Below are 23549 nucleotides of genomic sequence, written 5' to 3' on the forward strand. Positions count from 1 at the left end.
TCATCCTATCGCTTGTTACTTGGGAGAAGAGACCGACCCCCACCTCGCTACAACCTCCTTTCAGGTAGTTGTAGAGAGCAATAAGGTCTCCCCTCAGCCTCCTGCAGACTACACAACCCCAGTTCCCTCAGCCACTCCTCTTAAGACTTGTGCTCTAGACCCTTCACCAGCTTCGTTGCCTTTCTTTGGACACGCTCCAGCACCTCAACATCTTTCTTGTAGTGAGGGGCCCAAAACTGAACACAGTATTCGAGGTGCAGCCTCACCAGTGCCGAGTACAGGGGCACTATCACCTTCCTAGTCCTGCTAGCCACACTGTTTCTGATGCAAGCCAGGATGCTATTGGCCGTCTTGGCCGCCTGAGCACACTGCTGCCTCATATTCATCCGGCTGTTGACCAACACCCCCAGGTCCTTTTCCGCCAGGCAGCTCTCCAGCCACTCTTCCCCAAGCCTGTAGCATTGCATGGGGATGTTGTGACCCAAGTGTGGGACCCGGCACTGAGCCTTGTTGAACCTCATACAATTGGCCTCGACCCATTGATCCAGCCTGTCCAGATCCCTCTGTAGAGCCTTTCTACCCTCCAGCAGATCAATACTCCTGCCCAACTTGGTGTCATCTGCAAAATTTACTGAGGGTGCACTCAATCCCCTCGTCCAGATCATTGATAAAGATATTAAACACAACCGGTCCCAATACTGAGCCCTGGGGAACTCCACTTGTGATGACCATTAACTGGATTTGACTCCATTCACCACAACTCTTCGGGCCCAGCCATCCAGCTGTTTTTTTTGTGCATATATAAATATGTACATAGAGCTGTAAAGCTCTATAATATCATATAGTAGTTCTTATCTGAGGATTCTTCTAGCCCAGATAATCTTCTAGAATCAGACAGATAAATTATTAAAGGGATTGGTAATAACTCCAATTTATGAAGTGCTAGTAAATACAAACAGTGAAGGAATTTGCACGTAAGCTGGGTTGCAGTTGTTTTAGTTTCTTTGAAATTGTTTGAGTTCTGCTACAAATTCAACCCCATTTGTTAGTAATAAAATGGAATATTTAGAAAATATATGTCTGTGGTAAAGATGGTACTATGCCTTTTGAGTGACTAAATGTTCTTATAACCAAAACAATTTCAGAAGAACAGAAGTTCAGCCACTTGGGATATGAATAATGTTGAGGCAAATGAAGGTCGGACATCGCCTTGAATCTTTTGAAATATATGGCTTTGATTCTAGCACTTAAAATCTTAAATACCTGTTTCATTATTAAAACGGAATACTTCAGGGGAGCAAAGAAGCATACCACTTAAAAGACTCTTACATGATTTTTTTTCCCTGTTTTAAATCTACAATAGATGGCCTTTGAATAAAATAGGTAATACAGATTAATATCTTAAACAAGGTCAACAAATGCACAACTGTACCTAATGAAATTTTAACATCAAATTAATCTGGATCTATTGTATGATTCAGGTAAAGTTGTCCATTCATATTTGTTGCCTTAAATTAACATACAGAACAGTCATTGTATGAAATACTTGCGTATATAAATATATTGTGGATTTAAGTCAGTATTTGTTTCTGTTATGGTTTAACTCCAGTCGGGAACTAACTGCCACACAGCTGCTCACTCACCCTCTGCTACACATCTGCGCCCACCCTCCTGTGGGATGGGGGAGAGAATTGGGGAAAAAAAAAAAAGTAAAACCCATGGGTTGAGATAAAGACAGTTTAATAGGACAGAAAAGGAAGATAAGATGATGATAATAATAATGATAAAAGAATATACAAAGTGATGCACAATGCAATTGTTTACCACCCGCTGACTGATGCCCAGCCGGTCCCTGAGCAGCGAATGCCGCCCCCCGGCCAACTCCCCCCAGTTTATATGCTGGGCACAAGGTCATATGGTATGGAATAGCCCTTTGGCCAGTCTGGGTCAGCTGTCCTGGCTGTGCCCCCTCCCACCTTCTTGTGCACCTGGCAGAGCGTGGGAAGCTGAAAAGTTCTTGACTAGTCTAAACACTACTTAGCAACAACTAACATATCAGTGTGTTATCAACATTATTCTCCTACTAAATCCAAAACACAGCACTATACCAGGTACTAGGAAGGAAATGAACTCTATCCCAGCTGAAACCAGGACAGTTTCTTAGGTGTTGAATGCCAACATTGCATCTTTAAAATAAAGACAAAGTAAAGAAAGAAAAAAACCCAAACCTACAAAAACCCAACAAACCAAAACCACAACCCAACCCCAAACCTTTTTTTCCCTTCCCTCCACCAGAGTAACATTTCCATTGACAAAACATCCCCAAAGAAGTACTCAGTATATTGTGAAGTCTCAACCAAGGCTTTTCTGTAACACTGAGGCATAGTCACTTCCAGATGTGGTTTTGACATTGTACAGTAACACTTTTATGATGAGCTCTGCTGTCTTCTCATTCCTAACAGCTGAGGTCACTAATGAAATAAAGCATCTGTGAGGGCATCGGTGATCTCAGATCTCCAAGTAAAATGAATGGGATTGTTTTAATTAATGCGTCTATAACTTTCATGACCAAGAAGAGAAGTGTTGTCTGTTTGGTGCCTACAGCTCTCTTCTAGCTTCAAGAGAGACTCAAGGTGCCTGGAATTTCACCTTGATTTTAATGTCAGTCACTTTGATAAAGGAAGCACCAGGTTTGCATGTTTGAAAATATATGACTGCTATCGGGCAATGTTTCCAGCTTACATTTCTAGCTAGGTATTTTCTGAGAGACAGCAACCTCTTTAGAACAACGCCCTTGACTCATATAATAGAACAAGGAAACCCGTCACTTGCTGCTTTTCCAGTTCATCATCTGATGAGAGATGACAGTAGATGTACCACAGCCACTGAGAGGCTTTACTGCCTGTCTTTTTGACATATTGAGCTAACACATAGGCTGTCAGTTTTGTTTTGTAATGCTATAATTACATATACTGAAATCCTGGGAAATTGTAAGAAGGATGAGATGCATTTCACATTGTAAGCTAAACTTGAAGTAATACTACATTTATAGAAGGTGGAAACAATTGAAGGTGTAGTAGAGGTCTGTAGTGCTATTGCAGGGGGGTGGTAGTGGAAGAAAAAACTCCTCAAAATAACCATTTCATTAAGGAAATAATTTCTCCTCCTTCCATGGTAATGTATTTTTCAAGTATCAGTGTAGTTTGTCTTTCCTGTTGTCTTCCCTGATTTGCAAATGTTGTGATTTCATTTCTCTACCAGCTTGAATTGCAGATGCATAGTTCATTATGGAATTTCTGCTAATGCCACAGCCCTCATACTGTATATATTATATGATAGAGTGTCCACTTTAGAAAAATGGCATGTTGCTTTACTTGGTCTAGAGTTTCATTCATTCTGTGTTCAAGCATTAATAACCTTTGACCTAGGATGCAAAAGCCAAATGGAGTGGGGTTTTGAGGTCTCTTCCACTGCACAAGATGAAAGCACTTTGCCAGCAGGATGCCTTTCCTCCCAGAGGCAGTCCTAATACTGCTGACTTTTATTTATCCCTGCTTCACCCAAAGCTCTGCCTTCTTTTATATTAACAAAAGCGTTATGCTTGATTCAAAATCTACATCGATGATAACGTTAACAAATTCAATTTATTTTGTTTATCTTAAGCGATGTTACTGTATATCAGCAGCATTCTAGGACATTTAGAGATAAAATAGACAGAAATTCAGTGATGCTGCAGTGAGCATATCTTACTGGAATTTGTTGTAAATTGAAAAATACAAAGCAACTTTGATCTGTCTAAGCTACAGTATAAAGTTTGGCTTTGTTCAGTATCATGCCAAATACTGATGTCATCTTTCTAATTTTGTTAAAGTTTTTGTCTTTACAGAGATCATTCTCTATATTTATCTAAGTATGTAATATGGACAACATATTTTTCAGCCTGGTCCTCATCAATTTGTACATCAAAATAAGAATCTCTCATTATAGCCTTTGCAAATTACATTTAAGCTATCATTTGTGAACTATATGTACGTGCTTTCTCTGTTGGCTGTAAAGGAGTAAATCAAATAAAGGAAATAATGGAAAATCTTAACTATCAGATGGCAAGGGTACACATATTGAGTAGTGGAAAATACTGCAAGTGGAAAAGCTCTTTCTAGGTGTTGGAATAATTGTATGTTGCTTGAAGCACACGACTAGAACAGTTTAAACAGTGATTAAAGAATGTTGCCAGATCTTATCACTGCAGTCATGCATATAGATCAGTGATCTCTGTGCAGCACTACAAAATGTGTGAATGAGGTACACTTACTAAAAATAAACCTATTGAGTGCTATTCCTAAATTGCCACAGAATACTGGATAAATGATACAATTTTAGCAGTACAAGATAATCTCTAAGATTGAGTTAAAAAATATGTTTAACTGCAACATTACTAGTGAGTTCAGGAGGCTATAAAATAGTTGCAGGCCTTCTTTGTTTGCCTGAGCATTCATCAGTGTTCAAAAACCAAAACAAACAAACAACATGCCACACAACAAAACAAACCATACGAGCAGTATACTTGGATGAAAATACTGACTTTAGATGAGGTTAGGACTGGGTGTGGTACAATGGATGAACAAGCATGCATAGCATATGTGCTGAGTCTACAGGAAGGCACCATGCAATATTGTACAGGTTTCACTTGGCATCAGTGAGTCTGCAACTGATATATCCCTGAGTATCTACAACCAGTCTTTAATCATCCTCAGATTAGTTCATTAAACTTGGAGCCATTGTAGTTCTGCTCTTGCATCATTTGCAAGAAGTATGGATTCATTGTAGTTGTGTGGAAACACCTGGTAGGGGTACAGTTCTTGGAGCAGGCTGGAGTAGATTCTAACTGCTATGACTTACATTGTGAAGTCACTTAAGCAGCCCAAAATATAAAGAGAAGTATCTGGTTTTTGTTTTTGTTTTTTAAATAAAATAAAAAAAAAGTTCTCAAGACATTTGGTAACAGGTGAGCATCCCAGAGCTGATTGAAAGAGAGCCAAAAGAACCTTGTCTTTCCCTCGCCTCCCCTTTTAGAAAAATCCTTTAATACTTAATGAAATTTCTCTTGTGCCCTTGTACCCCGAACAGAATCTATTTTCTTTCTCATAAGAAACTGGTTTGTTGATGAAGAATCTGCCTTTGCCACCTCTGTGACTCTTCCAAATTTTTAGGGTATTGAATAAGGGGGAACTCACATCAATTTCTTTATAGTTCAATCTTCAGTTTCACTTGGGAGGATGAAACCTTTCCCTCATCAAAAACAGTCTTAAAAATCAGTAAACTACTTTCCTCTCTAGCAAATTCTTTGATTATCAATTTCTGTATGGTTATTCATATTTTCAGCCAACTGTAGCAAATGAATGACGGTATCCTGAATTTCTGCTCCAGCAAGGCTTTAAGCTATTTAGGGAAACAAATGAAGCACAAAAGTTTTTATTAACAATAAATTTTGTATGAATCTAATTTTTTTCGTGAGTGACTGGCTTTCTCAGATCAAACTCCTTTACAGGGAATTTTACAGCAATGTGCAGTTCCTTTAACAAATATAATTTTCCAAAACTCTGCGAATGCCAGATGAAAGCATAAAGAAATATTGATCTCATGGAGCCTTAAGTAATCCCTGATCAAAGCAACGATGCATTTTAAAACTAGTTCTGATTACTCCAGGACTTATAGTTTTATAATCCTGGACTATGGTTTTGTTGTCTTTCCTGGTCTGGAAATGTTGAGTCTTTATAGAGTCAGAGAAATAATATTAAGAATACTGATTAGATATTTATCTGAATTTATCACCCTAATGTTTGAGCACTTTTACGTTATCTTCTGAATTTATACTCAAAACCAGTCTTATAGAAGTGGAAGTACTTTACTGATGAGGCAAATGGAGGCAGGAGGTTTAATGACATACCTGTAATGTTAGGCAGAAAGACACTTTTTGCAACCTAAGCCTCAAATAGTAAGCATTGGGAACTATGGTGTAGACAAAACAGAGCTAATTATTCTCATCACTGTGACTGCATCTGTGCTGCTTTTGAGTCCTGCACTGGGAGTCCCCCTTCTTATTTAATTTGCTTTGCATCATTATAATCTCTGCTGTTAAAGCTGTTTTGACTTGCTGTACTTTAAAGCTATTGCATTTAGATATTGTCCTCTAATATGTCTCCCTGTTTGCAATTAGTTTGATTCTTGGAGTTACCTGCAAATTGCCTGGAATGGTATCCGATGCACGGATTGCATTGCCAGTTTATGGAGAAGATGGACTGCTTTTGCTTAGTTCCAGTATTGTGCATGCAATGCAAAATGATAGAGCTCTAGTTTTCAGCCATTTTCATGTATTGCTATCATGGGAAATCTCCAGAATAAATGTGGAAAACTGATGTTGGTAGCCCAGGTAGTGGAGGAAGGTGTTTGCCTTGGAACTACTGCAAGTACTTCTGTTAGCATAGGATGAAAGAAAGGTATTTTGATCACTTGTAGTAATTAGATTCTATGGCACTTCTATCAAGTGGGTTAGCCTTTTTTTTGGCCAGATTTCAGTTTCATTTATATTGTGTCACCTACCTAACCTAGCCTTGACTCTCAAATAAGTTGTATTGTCCTTTTATTTTCTGACCTGAACAGGTGTGCAGTGTTCACAGTGAAACTCATAGGTTCGAAGAATTGCTTTTTGGCTGTTAGTAGCATAATGTACATTCAGTTTGTGTATCATTTTATTATGCTCCAATAGTGCTTCGAAAAGCTGAAAAAGAGAAATTGATACTGAATGTATCTATTCTGAAACTCTTAGAAGGCTGCCATTGCTATGTAACTGCCTAAATCTCACAGCTTAGTGAAACAATTATCTAACTAGTGGTAAGATGGTATGTTTAACAAGACTGTATGCTTATCAAGTTGTGTCTTGACAAATGTGATACACATAGAGTATTATGTCTCTGCTTACTTAAAATCATCTCCAGAAGGTTTTTAAATAGATTCTTTGTTGAAAATCTAGTAATCCTGTAGTTAGATTTGTGAACCAGAGAGATATCCAGATGTTTGTCTTGATGTAATTCTTGGAAGAGATGTTTGTTTTCATCTCCTCCAAAAGTAACTGAGTAAAACTTTCATATACCCTGATTGATGTATATATTTATTTACTAGACCTTTTTTCCTTCAGAATATTTGATTCTAAGAAAAATTGAGGTTACCAGTTCTATTTAAGACTTATAGACCTCAGTGGTACTACAGGATAATTATAAATGGCAACAAGTGTAATAGCTTTTACGTGTATTATTATTTTGATTTTTTTGGAATGAGACAATTTTTAACACTTCAGTTCTCTTGGAAGATGTGTTAGGGTTTTTTTTGTTTTTTTTTTTAAGACTCACTTTTAAGTTTGCAGTTAGGGAGTAATACAGAAGAGATCAATAAAACCATTTGGATCTAAACGAAACCAGATGCTTTTAAATGGTTGGACTGCTTTTTTCTCTGATTTTACATTCATTGTATCTAGTCATAATTCATATTTTCAAGATTGAAATTATTTTTTTCTTTATTTTTATTAGGGCTTGCATGCTGTGGCACAAAGATTGCATCACGCTGTGCACTATGTTCATGGTAAGCCTTATTTCATCTTGTTAAGTTACATACATTATCATTCCAGGAGATATTACATTATTTTGTCAGTCAGTCATTTGCAATAATCATAAACACACTGACATGAGTTTAGTCTTTATCTTTTGTACTGACAAATTTCCAGTTTTATACAACATGCAGTGCAAAATTAGTTTTAAAAATCTGAGAAGAGTCTGGTAACGGCCTCAAAGTTTCAATGGTTACGTTAAAAATTACAGACAGTGCAGTACAGGAGCATTTTTGTAGTTTAAGTAATGCAGTGGCATCCTAATTCATGACTGGTCCCCAAATGACAAGATGCAAACAGTAACGCAAAAGGCCCAGCTTGGGGTCCAGCAAATCCCATTTTGTCCAGGCTCTATGTCTTCAGGCTCTTTATGTATGCCAAGTAATTCTCCATGGCTGCCAACTCTTTGGCACTTAAAATAACTCAGTTAAAAATATTTCATAAACTCATTTGGTATAGGCAAAATAAGCCCCTGTGCCCCTCCAAAGCAGCACATGTTTCTTCTATTCCCCTTCTCCAAATATTAGCAAATTACCACTTTTATTATGGATATGACATGAAAATAAACTAGCTTTTGGAATTCAGCCTCACATTTATCAAATGGTTTCTGATTATGTTCTGTTCTTTTCTGAGCTGTTAAGTAGAAGACACCTTCTGTATTTCTGGCGTTTACTGATACGTATTTTCAAATTAATTATTTTTCCTCTTGCTTTTTATTAGAAGTAGCTTGAATCCTCATGTGGTTCCACCCCTCTTTTTTTCTTTTCTTTTTTTTTCCTCTCCTACCTCGCAAGTTCTCCTTTACCTGCCAAAGGATGTCTGTGCTACTCAGTGACCTCTGCCTCTGAGACCAGAAGTTAATAAACAGCTTTCCCTAGCTGATGGGATTAGAGATGTCAGAGGAGTGGCCAAGGCTTTAAGGGACACAGTCTTTTAATCTTCTTCCCTAGTTCACTTAAGTTCAGTCAGCCATTGAAAATCTGCCTTATTAAGCTGTCAAGGTAATCAATAGACACGTTCAGTTAAGCTTCTTCTTGGTATTTCTGAGAGTCCAGTCACATACATTCATAAGTGTACTGCTCCTTCCTGAATAAAAATGTTTAATCCTAACATATCATCGGCTTCTTAATAAACACACTTACCCGTGGGAATCATTTGGCTTGCAGCATCTTGAACAGCCAACGGTAAAGGTTTATGTGCATCTTTGTAGATCGTGACCAAGGACAAACCCTTGCTCAGTTGCATATTACATTTAATTACTCATCTCTCTGGAATAAGAGTTAATGCAAGAACAAAGGCTTAACATCTGTCAGGTCTTTTAATGCCGAAGTTTCTATATTTCCGGTTTTTGGTTTGTTTTATACACTCTTCCCTCATTCTAGCAACTTTTCCATGTAATGCATGAGTTTTTTTCCGTAGTCTTCTGTACAACATAGTGATACTTGGAGCAGTTCTACTATTTTGTGGGTGCTTGCTGGAGGTTTGGATAGGCTGTGAGGATCTTAGCACTGACTTTGCCAATTTAATTAATCTGAGAGCCCCACAAAGACAGTTAATGGCTCTATTAATAATTTCACTTCCTTATATTCTCAGTTTTAAAATATTGGACCAATGTTTTGTGCTCTGAGGTATGATAAAAGTGTCTTCCATTTTAGAATCCATCTAGCAGTAATCCACTGCAAGCTTTGTAGATGTTCTCTAAAGCAGGAGTTCATAATTTTTCTTTACACAATTAGTGCATAAGGCCCCAAGCTTGGCATTGCTTAGCTAAAATATTTTTTACAACAAATAAAAGAAACCATTGTAATCTCAAGGGCTTATAATTAAATTTTACTAATGCAAATTGTTTTTATGAGTTAGGCAAGTCTGTCAGTATTATTGTGAGTCTGATTTTTTTAAACACATTTTATGAAGGCTAGCACGAAAACCCAGATAAACTGAACTGTAACTTTTCTGATTGTGATGGAAAAAGTCAGTCTTTCTTTAATGGTTTTGGGAGGGAGAAAATGATGATTAAAACAGAGTACCGAAAATTCTGCACACAAAATAACTGTGAAAAGGAATTACAAATCTAGTATCAAAAAATCTGCATAGTCAGGTAAAATTGGTGCTTCCTTTTGTTTCTAATTGATATTCACAAGAAAAAATTAGGATGAAATAGCAATCAGAGATCAATTAAAGCTATCCGTACAACTAGTTTTAAAAAAGAAAATCAGCTTCCAGTTCATACTTCCAAAATTACTGCAGTGCAGCTTTTGTGTTTGTACTATATTTGCAAATAATTCTGTCCTGTATGAAGAACTGGTGCAAATATAAATGGATTGCTTATCAGTTGTGAATCAAGGGTAAGTCATACATCTAGGCTCATAAATACACAGTTAATCTTTTATTATCTAAAATATGTCCACTATACATGATGCTGAACTTTTTTTTTTCCAAATAGTTTTATCAGTTTACATGCTTCTAATATGGTATAAAAATACCGAGCTTTCTTTGTAAAGTCCCCAGTTTATTTTCAGATACCCATGGTACTCTAAATTGAACCTGGCATTATTATTCACCTTCTGATGTATGGCTTATCTGATTAATGTGGTTTGGGGTTTGCAATTACTTTGAATCATTTGTCATCTTTTGTCTGCTGTAATGTAATTTTTATTAGAATTCTCTTGAAGAATACAGTTTATATTACCAAATAGAGTGGGAATGAAACATTGGAGAGTGCAGGGAGTGGTTCCTGTACTTACTGAATATGACCCTTATTGTATGCCTTCCTTGTATCCCAGAAATGCTTCTTGTGGCAAGATGTTTTTTTTTTTTAACTGACCTTTTAAAATGCTGTGTATGAATAAGAGTTGTATAACTTCTGCAGAGATGGGACGTTTGATTGCAGGTGTTCATAATTAGATTAATTTACAAAGTAGATCAAGCCAATGAAGGAGGCACAGAAAACTGACTGAGAGCTTATCAAATTAGCTAAGTAGAGCAATTAATCAGACAGATCTTAACTGTTTGATTTCTTTTTTTAATCATCATCCTGAACAGTGTGTGGTGTTTTTCAGCTTCCATTAAAGAAGGCATTTAATGTGAAGCTGCATTTGGTGAGACAGTTTCTGTGTTGTCTCCTAGTGACATGCATGTCTTGGAGATTGTCAGCAATGGTAACGAGCAGTACCACAAACACAGTACCACTTTCAGAAACCCACTGACATTCCCAATGCACAGAGCAGTGTCCTGTGAATTTTAAAAAAAGAAAAGTGTATAGCATTCTCTGTGAAAATATCTGGGATCTGCCCTAAATTTCTGTATCCAGATAATACAGTCCTGTCTAACAGCATGTTTGCTCACTTCTGTTGACACCAGTGTAGTTACAGGCAGTAGTTCTAAATGACATAAATTCTTGTCAAAGATAGTACTATACAGTCAGTAATTAGTATAGTATTGGTATAAGCCAGAAAAAAAAGTAATTTTTGATTTTCATTATTCAAAAGTTTTTCCACACTGTACTCTAACAATTGACTGATTTAACTCCCATATATTTTTAAATTATTATTATTATGGACTGAGAATAGTATCAGTTTTCAGTGTACTATCCTCTCCAGTACAGACATTGTGCAGGGTGGATATGGTATTTTATCTAAACAATAACTTGTCAGTGAAAGTGTTCAATAGGCAGCTGTTCAGAAACTTCTGGTTGCAATGTGATAACAATTAGCTATTGAGGTGTCCTTAAATGATGCTTTTAACAAGCTCTTTTTATTTCTATAAGTTCATTCAATTTTGGGAGTGTTATGCATATTAGTACAAATTTCCTTCTTTCTTAATCCATTTGCAAATAATCTTGTGTTTTTAGATGGACTTTTTCTGTCTTTCACTGCAGAAAAAAAGGTTCCATAAGATTGTACAGAGCATACATTTTCCTTGTGTCACTTCACAATAAACTGCACTGGTAGTTGTCAGGTTTGGCCCTGACAAATTGGACCAAGGCCCCATAACATTGATGTTGAATACGGAGAAGTAGTCTCTCTCCAGACACGACCTTCACTGTTACCTTTTCCTTCTCTTCAAGAGGTCAAATCATTTTCTTTGCCACATTCACAATGAATCCTAAAGCATGTCAGAAAACGAGGAAGGATGAGAGTTAACGCTTCTTACTCCAAAGCTGAAAAAAAGACAACTTATCTGAATTTGGCAATGTGTGTTTTCTACGTCCAAAATTTAGAGAAGTGCTACAGTACGCTGATCTTTAAAGTGATTTTCATTCTTCTCTTTCTCCTATATAGCAGCTTTCTCCCCATGAGGTAAAAGCTAATTACAAAATTTTTTTTTAATATGAATCCCCTGCCCTTGTGTACTCATCCAGGTCCACTCACTGAAATACTCTAGTCTGCTTCAAGTGTACCCTAGTGCAATGCCAGAGGACTGTTAGTTGCACTAGGTGAAGTATTTTCTTGGCTGCTAATACCCAAAACACAGGGGTGAATAGGTTAATACAGAAGCACAGCTGATAGAGACAAATGTGAGAGAGAGAATTATGAATGCTTCCTTCAGCGTCAGCACTGATGAGAATGAGACCTTCCTTAGGATATTTCTAAATACTGAACTGCCTCTTGTGTAGAGCTTAAATATAGATTTCATGTAAATTTTGAACTGATGATCATTCCTTGCACCATTAGCTCAATTCTGATATTATAGTTAACTTGTACACTATGGGCCTTCCTTTAAAAAATACACAATGAACACCCTGGCACCTTAACTTGGAGCATTTATATTTGAGAATTTTATCGCAACTTAAAATACTATCCTCCTCCTGACTGTAAAACTGTTTTCTCTTTTTTAGAAGTCCTCAGACATTTTATCTTAAATATCCAGAAATGAAAATCTTAACCAAGGTTATCAGCTTGGGTCAAGCTTTTGAAATCCCTTTTTAAAATTTGGAGTGATATTTTCATGCCATTAACACTCACTGTTTAAAAAACCACAATGTCCTGTGTTTAAGAGTTCTTTTGAAAACTATAGAATCCTTGAACAGCTGAAGATAAAGAGGAGGTATTTGGGTAATTATTTCAGGATTTTTGTAGATTGATCATTGTGTTTGCCTTCAGAAGATAAAGAATAGCTCTAAGAGATGATGCCTGAGATGTAAGCTGCATTTTCTTTTACATCTCTGGAAAGGTAGTCTCTCATTTATCTGATGAGTTTCTGTCACTTGCCATGATTTTTCAATCACTGAAAATAAAATACAACTTCAATCTTAACCAATATGGAAACCTGTTAAAAGCAGCCTGTAAATAGGAGTAATTAACACACACACACACCCCCGCCCCCGCGAATGCTTCTCTTTTGTGCTTGTTTAAAAACAGAATTGTTAGGTCTAAAAGCACTGTGAAAATATTTTAGACAACATCTATATGCTTTGAAGATGCTTGAATCTGATTAGGTACCCAGATGCTTCTTGGGAAGGCTGGAGGGCTGTACTAAAGATGACCTAAATTACTTTGGTAGTAACATGAATCCAAGAACTTTCTCCTGTTTTTATTTGGTCTCTCTGAACAAGTGTGTAAGCAGCATTTCTGAAGTGTGAGGATGCAGCAGCTTCCACGTCTCCGTAAGACTATACACATCAGGAATCCAGACAGCACAGTTTAAGTATCTGGTAGAAGATGTCACTGGGAAATTAAGATGCAAGATCAAAAATATCTAATAATGTGTTCACGATCATTTTATTACTGGTAACTTCAGTGTGTACTTAAAGCTAGTCCACGACAGTACCAAAACTTTGAATTGTGCTGCATCAGGAGGAGATCAGAGTCAGAATTAGCTTCCAGCAGGCTTTTGGTAGGGGAGTTAAGAAGTGCACTATGTTGGATAAAGCTGAGTTGTGTTGATGCAGGCTCAGCTGCGCTGGCGGGTGCAGCTTGCAGGTGGGAGCGTGGCTCTGTCAGCTCTTCTCTGTGTGAGTGCCTCAGCCGTGACTGCTCCCTGCTTCTGTGCCTCCAGTGAAAATACCAACGTCCTGTAGCTATCGTAGGCTGTCTCTTAGCTGTGAGCTGACCTGTGTGCACAAGTCTCATTTGGAGAACAGGTAGCTCTTTTCCACATGGTTTAGTGCTCTGAAACTATTAGATTTCTCAAAGTCTTTCCTCATGGACCTCTAAAGGAAGCTGACTGACTGCTATTCCGTAGGGCACTGTAGCTTTCTCTTTGATGCAGAATGACTCTGGTCATGAATCTGACACTGCTACTTGCCTTTTAAATTGTTGTTCCCAATGGCGTAATAAAATGTTAAAAATATCACCTTGAAAAAAAGACTTGAGAGCCATAGGAATAGGGAGAGAAATCATATTAGACTATAATAATTATATTTATGCCATTCTTTTCATTTCATTGTCTCTCTTTCTATATTCCACTGGTGGCAATGTTTTTCTACCATTCTAAGTGGTAAAGCTGGAAAAGAGGTGATACATTAATGGTAGTCAGGAGTTATAACTCTTCTCGGTCTCATTTCCTAGAGGACATATGCTATTATTTGTGATGTTGTTTAATACTTACAATACTGTAAGTTTGGGATAACTATTTATTATCACATGGTTAAGTATTCCTAAACTTGCTTTCAAAATAGCTTATGTGTCACACGAAGGATGTATTCTGTCCAGGATCCTTAATCAAGGTCATTGTTATTTTTTGGTTTGGTAGTTGGGGTTTTTTATCCTCCATGAAGTATATTGTTTTTCTTTGGGAACCTCGATGTCATGGATGAAAAACTGTATTCAGTAAAAAGGAAGCAGGCTAAAATCCCCTTTTTAATGATCTGAGGTTTATGGCATGAATACCCCCCCCCCCCTTTTTAAAACTTACGTTTTCTATCAAGTAAGAATATTTTTACATTTGCTTAAACACTGCATCAATATTTCCAGCAAAATACTTCTTTTCCTCAAATTTCCTTTTTAATAAAATACAGCCTCTTTGAACTCCACAGACCTCACCATCTGTTACTCAATTTTCACTCCATAAAATTTTGCTGACATCTGTTTAATCAAAAATATTTTTATAGTCATGGAGAAATTTGGTTCAAACCTGGTATTACACTGTTCCTATATGCCAAATAGAAAATACGAAAATAATGAACAGGAACTTATGGGAGAGGAGAGGAAAACATTAAAATTAAGTCCGTTACCGCTTAAGGCACTACTTGAATCTGGAAGTGACAGTCCTGTCTTGCAGGCTGTGGAGCTCTGTGTTTCCACAGCTTGCTGCTGTGCAGAGGCTTCCTGGGACAACATGAGGCAGCTTTCCCCAACTTTGACAAAGCTGGATGTTCCCCTGTGGCCGGAGTTTTGGAGCAGCTGTTAGGCTTGGGTTTGAAAAGCCAGAACTGTTTCTCAGGTTTTAAAAGCCTGTCTTCATTCCTTGCCCTGCTGTCCCCATCTTTGTACTTTCTTCCTTTATTCACTTTATCCAGGTGAGGTAACTCACCCCCATGAGCTTCTTTACGCTGTTGAAACTCTCCTCTCCAGCACAGTCAGGACACCGGCAAGATATTAATGAAGTAATAAAAGTAGGGGAGACAGATGCTTTTATTTGATTCATCTCCCTTTGGTTTTCCTGTGCCCTCTAGGGTGATACACTCTCTGGTTTCATTGTTTTTCTGTCGAATACACGTCATGTTGAAGTTTGTGGGTGCTATAATAGTCACTATAATAGATGTAGTGATAATTACTAGTAAGACCTTATTTTTAGTCTGTTTTTTTAAAGGAAATGAGGCATATGCAATTGCTGTCTGTCTGTCAATCTGTTTATTTGGTTATCTGTCAAGCCTGATTAGGAAATTTTCATCAGTATTGTGGTCTGACAGACCCTTCCCATCTCCCATATAGCATAAAAAAAGTAACATAATTGTTACGCAATAATTTATAACATTTGATCACCAAAAAACTGTATATTTTTTCATTGTGCCTCTTGGTTATCATAAATTTTTATCAGTTAAATTGGTTTGTTAAGGCATGATATGTTGTACCACATATTCTTGATTTTGGTATCAAAGTGTTGTGGCTTTTCTGTTGTTTATTTTCTCTTGCTACTGGGGTTGGTGTACAGACGAACTTTCTCTTCCAGAATGATTTAGCTGTTTACTGCAGATTTACATTGTTTTGCATGAAAACTGAATTGATATTTACAACTGAATAATAAATTTAGAATATTGCTTTTTAATTGAATCTTCAGCAGAATATGCTGATTATTTTGAATTAAATGATGAAGAGCAATGCTTTTTAAATTTGTCATACAAATCCCATTATCTGCACAGTTAGTATTTACATATGTATTATTAAACTCAAATTGTTATATCATAATTTAAAATAATATTTTGATATCTTTCCTGAAGAAGGAAGTCAAGCTTTTTTTTTTTTTTTAAATGGTTAGGTAGACAAAATCAATTGAAATGAAACATGAGTATCATTTTGTAATGCTTAGAGCCCTTCTCTAATTCTTTATCCTCAAAGATTAATTATCTATTTATCTACCTTTAAGTTTCCTTTAGTCAAAGAGATTTATTAAAGTATGCTTGAAAGAAAAATGTTTGGAATCATTCTTTGGTTTGTTTAAAATCTTTAGTTTATTTGGAAGGAATACTTTCCAGCTGGTCTTTCAAAATCCTTGAGAGCAAAGTAAAAGAAAACCTAAAATGACAATGTTTATTGCTTTGGATTTTTCTAATGGTAGATTACAGCTTGTTTTCTGGACTTTTTGCACATTGTTTATGGTAGTGATCATGCTATATAAGTTTAAACTCAAATTATAACCAGGAAAGTTTTTAGCTAGATGTTGAAAACTGAATATGCTGTTTGTTTTGTGGCAGACGAAATTTGATTTCTATCACATTTGCTTATAACGAGATCAGTAAACTAAAGAAAAACAGCATGTCTTTTAGCATGAACAATATGCACTGCTCTTTCAAAAAATATGAACTGAAAAAATTGCAATTCATTTCTTTTACTTGCATTGATGTGAAGGTTTGGTAGAACTGAAAATGCTAACACTGCAATGAAACAATGCTTTTTAACCTCTGTGGGTCAGAATGAATATCTGAGTGTTATATCACCTGTCAATCCCATCCAGGCAGTGCTATATGTCACAGAGAAAAATTCTTGTAATTTTTTTCTTGATTGACTCTATCTTTTGCTGACATTTAGAACAAAACAAATTAAACTGAAACATGACAGGAAAATCTACTGGGCATAAGGCATAAACTCAGACTTGCATTTGACGAAGAACCAAAAGAATAGCATTCATCTCTTACTCTTCTCCCCAGCATAGGCAATTGGGAGGATCCTGAAATGTTTCTCCAATGGCTTGGTGCAGGAGTAAGTTTCCCAAGGTGTAGCTGATCACTGCTCTGCAGATGGCTGCTGCTGCTGGAATCACAGAGGGAGAGTTAGGAGTGTGCTGCATTGCAGGTGGAGGTGCATTAATGAGGAATTCTGTTCTACTCCAATTCTGTTCTATTGCAACTCTGATTTCACCCTAATTCTTCCCTTAGTCTGTTGTTACTCCAGTTCTTGTTCTGCCCTAATTCTAGTTCTTGTTCTACCCCCAGTTCTTGTTCTATTCTGTTTAAGATCACAAGAGATCTTGGAGATAGATGGCTAGTAACCTTACACCTGCTGCAACAGAAAATTGAATAAGAATCTTAATGAAAAAGCAGCAGGTTTGTGTGGTTTTCTTTTGGTTTGGGTGGGTTTTTTTTGGTTTTGTTTTTTTTTAGATTGAAAATAGAAGGAGCTGTCCTCTAGAAACCTTTAGAGAGTCAAGTACTGCAGCAATCCATAGCTAGGAGAAGTCAAATAAGAGCCCCTGTTAACGATACCTTGTCTCTTTAGTGATATGCAGTGAAATGAGGAGTTTACTCAGTGTGCCACGTTGAAACTCTTAAAGACTGTTTTAAGACAAGGTTCCTGGTATGGAGAATCTTTTGATGTGGCTTGAGATAGTAATTCATGGAACATTGCCAACTCTTGCCTTAGAGATGAAACATTTCCAAAATCAAGCCATTGCCAGCTGAGAAGAATAAGCAGATATGGGCAAACCAGAATGTTTCAATAATAAACACTGATTTATTTTAGAACAGTTTGAGGGAGATGGTAAACAAGCAGAAAGAACACCATAATCCAGCAATATTGATTGTAAAAACTTCTAGTTTAGGAAGATAAATTCCTATTTCCTTAAGAATACAGGCTATCAGAATGAAAGGTTAAGTTATATCATGAATTAAAACCTAATCAGAAATTAGAATCAACTGGCGGAATTAAATGGCCTATTATTAAAGCTGCAAAAATGCTTCTAAGATGCCCTGGGGATCAAGACTTTAATGATGATTTGTTAGTGAATTGCTGAAGTTAAGAAAAAACTTTAAGTTTCATTGGGAGTATCTTCCTGGCACTACAGAATTTTCCCTGAAACATTTTCAAGTTTTAGTTTTCAGATATTCAAAAGAGACACTTAATAATTGTTTTCCTAATTTAACTCATTATTCCTGCTTTTAATCTTGGCCAGTTTTTAAATATCCCCTCTGCATTTTCTATTCATGTAATGCATTTGTTTATTAAAGTGTATTTTCCCTTAACTTTTCTTAATTAACAGCCTGGTTTTAGACTTAGTGAGTTTGGGATAAAAAAATGTGTAAGGGTCTGCTTCACATGGTAATCCATTCAGTGAAGGAGTATATTCAGTGCCATACGGTGATGCAAAGTAAATTGCTTTGAGAAAAGTAGTTTACTGTGTGCTACTGTCACTACGATATTATTTTTTTGATTATTGTTTTGCCATGGCATAGAATCATAGAATCATTAAGGCTGGAAAAGACCCTTAAGATCATCGAGTCCAACTGTTAACCTATCACTGCCAAGTCCACCACTAAACCATGTCCTCGAGCACCACATCTACCCTTCTTTTAAAATACCTCCAGGGATGGAGACTCAACCACTTCCCTGGGCAGCCTGTTCCAATGCTTGACCATCCTCTGGGTGAAGAAGTTTTTCCTAATGTCTAACCTAAACCTCCCCTGGCACAGCTTGAGGCCGTTTCCTCTCATTCTATCACTCGTTACTACAGAGAAGAGGCCAACCCCCACCTCGCTACAACCTCCTTTCAGGTAGTTGTAGAGAGCAATAAGGTCTCCCCTCAGCCTCCTCTTCTCCAGACTAAACAACCCCAGCTCCCTCAGCCCCTCCTCATAAGACTTGTGCTCTAGACCCTTCACCAACTTCGTTGCCCTTCTCTGGACACGCTCCAGCACCTCGATGTCCTTCATGTAGTGAGGGGCCCAAAACTGAACACAGTACTCGAGGTGCGGCCTCACCAGTGCCGAGTACAGGGGCACTATCACCTCCCTGGTCCTGCTGGCCACCCTATTCCTGATACAAGCCAGGGTGTCATTGGCCCTCTTGGCCACCTGAGCACACTGCTGGCTCATGTTCAGGCGGCTCTCAACCAACACCCCCAGGTCCTTTTCCGCCAGGCAGCTCTCCAGCCTCTCCTTCCCCAGCCTGTAGCATTGCATGGGGTTGTTGTGACCGAAGTGCAAATTATGTCGTCATGGTTTTTGGTAGAAATTTGGTTTGAATTTCATTAGGTAGAGGTAAATGCTGTTTCAGTGACAGAGATTCCACATTGCTGAAGTAGTGAAGCTTTTGACTGTGCACTGCACAGGTGTTTCTGCAATACATCTATGCCCAAAGGTGGCGGTTTCTGGCCTTCAGTAGGCTCTTTGAACTGGTTTCTTTGAAGAAACCAATGGTAATATGCTGTCAAAATTGTTAACTAACAGAAATGTACTTTCTTCCTCTACCCAAAGTTTAAAAAGAAAAAAAGTATCTCAGTTTCCACACTCAGTGGCTTTGCCAAGTCCTAGAAGCAAGTGTCTGCAAGTAGGAAAAGGAGCTGTGTGTATGGTTGTTTCCTGGTCTGTCTCCTGATTTCCAGAAGGAGCTCCTCGATAGGAGCTTTTCAAAAAGCTTCCAAGCTTTTAGCCTGTAGCCATATGTCAGATTTTGTGCATTGTTTGTTTTTTTAAGGCCCTTTTCCAAATCAAACTCACTTTTACAACCCAATTCTTTTTATTACAATTGTTTTCCTGATTTCCACCACTCCTCCAGGCCACTGCTATAGTCTCTGTTCATAAGCAGGTGAGGGAAAAAAAAACCACATTAAGACTGAAAGCAACCTCTTTACTCTTGTGACCACTCCTACACAGTTAGCTGTGAACACTGGTGGTTGAGGGATTCACAGCTAAGTTTACACCCACCTGCAGTTGATGTTTCTGCACTTCCCCCCCCGCCTCCCCCCCCCCCCAATACTCTGTTTGTTTATTGTTAGAGGTATATGCTCAAGTGTTAGTGGGGTGAACTACATAGGGTGGCTGAACCATATGTTAATGCAATCTCCTTGTGAAATAAATCAAGCATAACTCTCTCTTGTGATAGACCGTAGCTTTTGAATATTAAAGAATTTGGAGAATAAAATGGCTTATCTGCATGAAGAATATGTCTTAGAATTTAGTAATGACTTTAATTTTCAGTTAGCAAATTTCACCTAAAAATGGTGCACTGAGTCTGTGTTGCATTTGCTTTGTTGGTCTGTTGGTGTTTGAAGAACCACATGAGAAACTAGGTAGTAAAAAAGTGGAGAGAGAATAAGGAAGATAAATGGAGAGAAGAAATTAAAGAAATTACCTTTTTTGGCCTTACGTTGGTCTATTTATAAAATACAGATGTTTGCAGAATGTTCTCCATTTTTTGTTTAATTTTCCACCCCAACTTTGGCCACATCATTTTGTCAGATTTGACACAAATCAATGAATAATTTTAAATACAAAAATTATTTTCAAATGAGTTAACTTTTATTGAAAAATATTTCCAATTTTCACGTTTCATGGCTGATTTTAAAACATTGTGTTAAAACGGAAGTTAAAAATACATGCAAAAATATTAAGTGTCCTTTTTCTTTATGAAGTTAATAGAAGGTAAAGTTAATGGAAGGTATTCACTTTACACTTAGGTATGGAAGAGAACGGGAACAGTTTTATTTTTTTCTATAAGTAGTAACTTCATGGGATTATAATGTCATATTTCTTGATAATACATAAGTGCTTTTACTCCTACATGTACTTTTATAAAATGTAAATTTAGTGAGTCACATTCAAAGTACAAAGGCACTGGGAGTTTGAAAGAATATTTTGCTTTATGCAGCAGAAACCATTATTTGGTATCAAGTCCAAAAACTTTTAAATCATCAAAGTTACAAAAGTATTGCAATAATTATAGTAAATACTGTGCACAAGCTACTCAGTTGATATCTAAATTTAGTTTATGCAGAGAATTAATACACTTTTGTTTTACATTTGTAGAATAATTTTAATTAGAAGCAATTAAATAAAATTACATTACTCTATAAAGTAAATTGCTGCTTTCCAAAATTTTTATAAATCTACATACATTCCATTTGTATATGAACACTCACTGTAATTAAAGTTTGACTTGTTTATATTGTATAGGAAGAGCTAGAAATCAGTTCAAGGAACTCTTCCATGTAGATGGGTTTTACGAGATTGCATACTTCTCAGACTTCTCTTATTTGCAGCATTTTTTTCTCCAAAGCATTTGGTACTGCCACTGTTCAAGCCAGGGTGCAGAATTAAATGGACCACTGATTAAGCTCTATTTCTAAATCTGTAATAATGTTTATGATGTTGGTATTGTCTTGATGTTTTATGTATCTAATATTTCAGTTCAAGGAAATATCTGACCAAAAAATGCTCCTATAGATATATGCACAGGAAAAGTTTCTGCTGAAATTTTTAAAGCATAGTTATAACAGTGACTATGTTGATGTCCCACGTTAAATGTCTGCCTTTTACAGTAACATGATAGCAGCGTTGTTTTGGCATAAATACTTGACGGAAAAGATGCTCTAAGGACAAAGTAGTTCCTCTAAAGCTTCTTTCTTTAAGTGCCTTATGACTCAGCCATAGATACTTAACAAAAAGTCAGTATTTTGTTCTGGAACAACATCCATGCTTATGAACAATGAACGTAAAATAGTATGTGGGATACTTGGAATCCAGTTTTATGATCTGAATGTTTTGAAAAAATAAATTGGTTGTCTGAAAGACAGTGAATAGGAGACAGCTTTCTGCTGCCAATAGTAATTATAGATAGAAAAGGTCCTTGCCAGTCAAAAATGGAAGTAAGCTGGCCCAAATGTATTGGCCACCACTCTTATGAGTGTAAGAAAATGTCTTTTGTCACTTCATCTTGAAATGCATTTCCACCTCCCTGTGTGGGGATTGGCAAATGAGCTTGTATATAGCAGGCCTTGATATGAGCAATGGTATTTAATGGATGTTTCTACTTGTGTTTTTAAGTTTTCATGTTATTTAGAGAACAAAAATAGGTTTTCACATGAAGAAGTTGGGTTTTTCTAATGGGATTGTCCATGCTATCTCATCTTTTCACTCCTTAGGCAACAGACAAAATCAAGTATATGTTCTTTTGAAAATATTTTATGCAGGTGACTGCATGTACCAGTAGTATTATTAAGATCCAAGTGCTGTTTGCTCCAATATGGAAAATGCATACTGCAAGTGTGATTGCAAATATCATTAAATTGGCTTTGAAATGACATTTTAAAAATAATGAGTAATAATGAGGGTTTTCTTCTTTTTGTTTCTTTTTTCTTTTTTTCTCTTCTTCTTTGTGGTTCTTGACTATCCAAAGCCAAGAAAGAAAAGAAGAAACAAAAGCAAGAAGAAACAAGTTTGTAACTTTTTTAATTCTGTAGAGTAAGGAACTTTTAATTGTCTTAAAATGAAGCTGAGATTTTTCATCTTTTCCCCTTTGCATTCTCATAGCAGGTTACAGTACCTTTGTCTTCTTGGATCCTATCCATATGATATTTCTAAAATTAGGATCTGTAAATTCTCAGCTGTCAAGTACTGTTTAGTTTATAACAGCTTTGAATGTATGGACCTGAGTCCACTTTATTTTTAAGATAGGATAGTCTGCTTCACCTAGAAGGAGAGTGTATATAATGATGGTAGATTAACACATACCTGGATCTTGACTCAAAGTTTTTTTTTGCTTGTATGCCTTCCTGAATTTGCCTTAGCTACTTTATGCTGGACGTAACTCATATGTAATTTACACTCATCCCCACCTGCTTTGTGATGTAATTTACCATTAGGTACAAGAATTTAGAATATTTGAGTGGAAAAAAAATTGTATAAATGATGCTTAGCAAAGCTTTCACTAAAATATTATGATTTCTGTGCCTCAAGTCTAATATGCTGATTTTGCATCCTTTATTAAATGCTGTGGGATTTTTCATGCTTTGACTAGACCATCACAAAAGTACAAATGCAAAATAATGATGAAAGAAACGATGGTTTGGAATTAAATTTTTATTCACTTTATTTTATGTTGTGTTACAGAATAACTTTTGTCCTAAGAATATGTAACTGATAGAGTATGTAACATATATACATAAATATATACCATTCAGTGTAAGTACATTAGTCTAATTGCTTAATGTAAAACCTGCTCTCCATTTTAAAGAAATCATGACTACTTCTACTCAGGCTACCCAGACTCTGGAAATTATCTCCTCTATTTATGTGCTGCAGCCAATATAAAGGAATTTTGAATTGTGAAAGCTGCTGATGTCTTCTGGTATAATCCTCATCTGGCTATAAATAAAAGAATTTCCTGACTAGCTGAAAACATGACTTTTAATTAGTTATTGTTATATTTAGGCTACCACAGGTTAAACAGCTATTATATTATAGTTTGGTTTTGAAGTTGATAATTAAAATAAGTAAAATCCAGGTATGTTAATTGGC

The 23549-nt window shown here is 36.6% G+C and overlaps 1 protein-coding gene across 16 annotated transcripts in view; it reads left to right on the forward strand.

The window, feature by feature from the left end:
- ATP2B2 (ATPase plasma membrane Ca2+ transporting 2) overlaps positions 1-23549 on the forward strand; it is a 442035-nt gene that overhangs the window by 104461 nt on the left and 314025 nt on the right. For 14 of the 16 annotated variants that reach the window (XM_087743155.1, XM_087743162.1, XM_087743156.1 and 11 more), the window contains exon 2: positions 7584-7635. The exons of the other annotated variants lie outside the window; for them this stretch is intronic. The gene's annotated coding sequence lies outside the window, so the exon portion shown is untranslated. The remainder of the gene's footprint in view (positions 1-7583; positions 7636-23549) is intronic. 16 annotated transcript variants of the gene reach the window in all.

The sequence above is a fragment of the Nipponia nippon genome, unplaced genomic scaffold (assembly GCF_047370975.1).
Source record: "Nipponia nippon isolate SJK-2023a ecotype South Korea unplaced genomic scaffold, ASM4737097v1 scaffold_9, whole genome shotgun sequence".
In the NCBI taxonomy this organism is placed as follows: Eukaryota; Metazoa; Chordata; class Aves; order Pelecaniformes; family Threskiornithidae; genus Nipponia; species Nipponia nippon.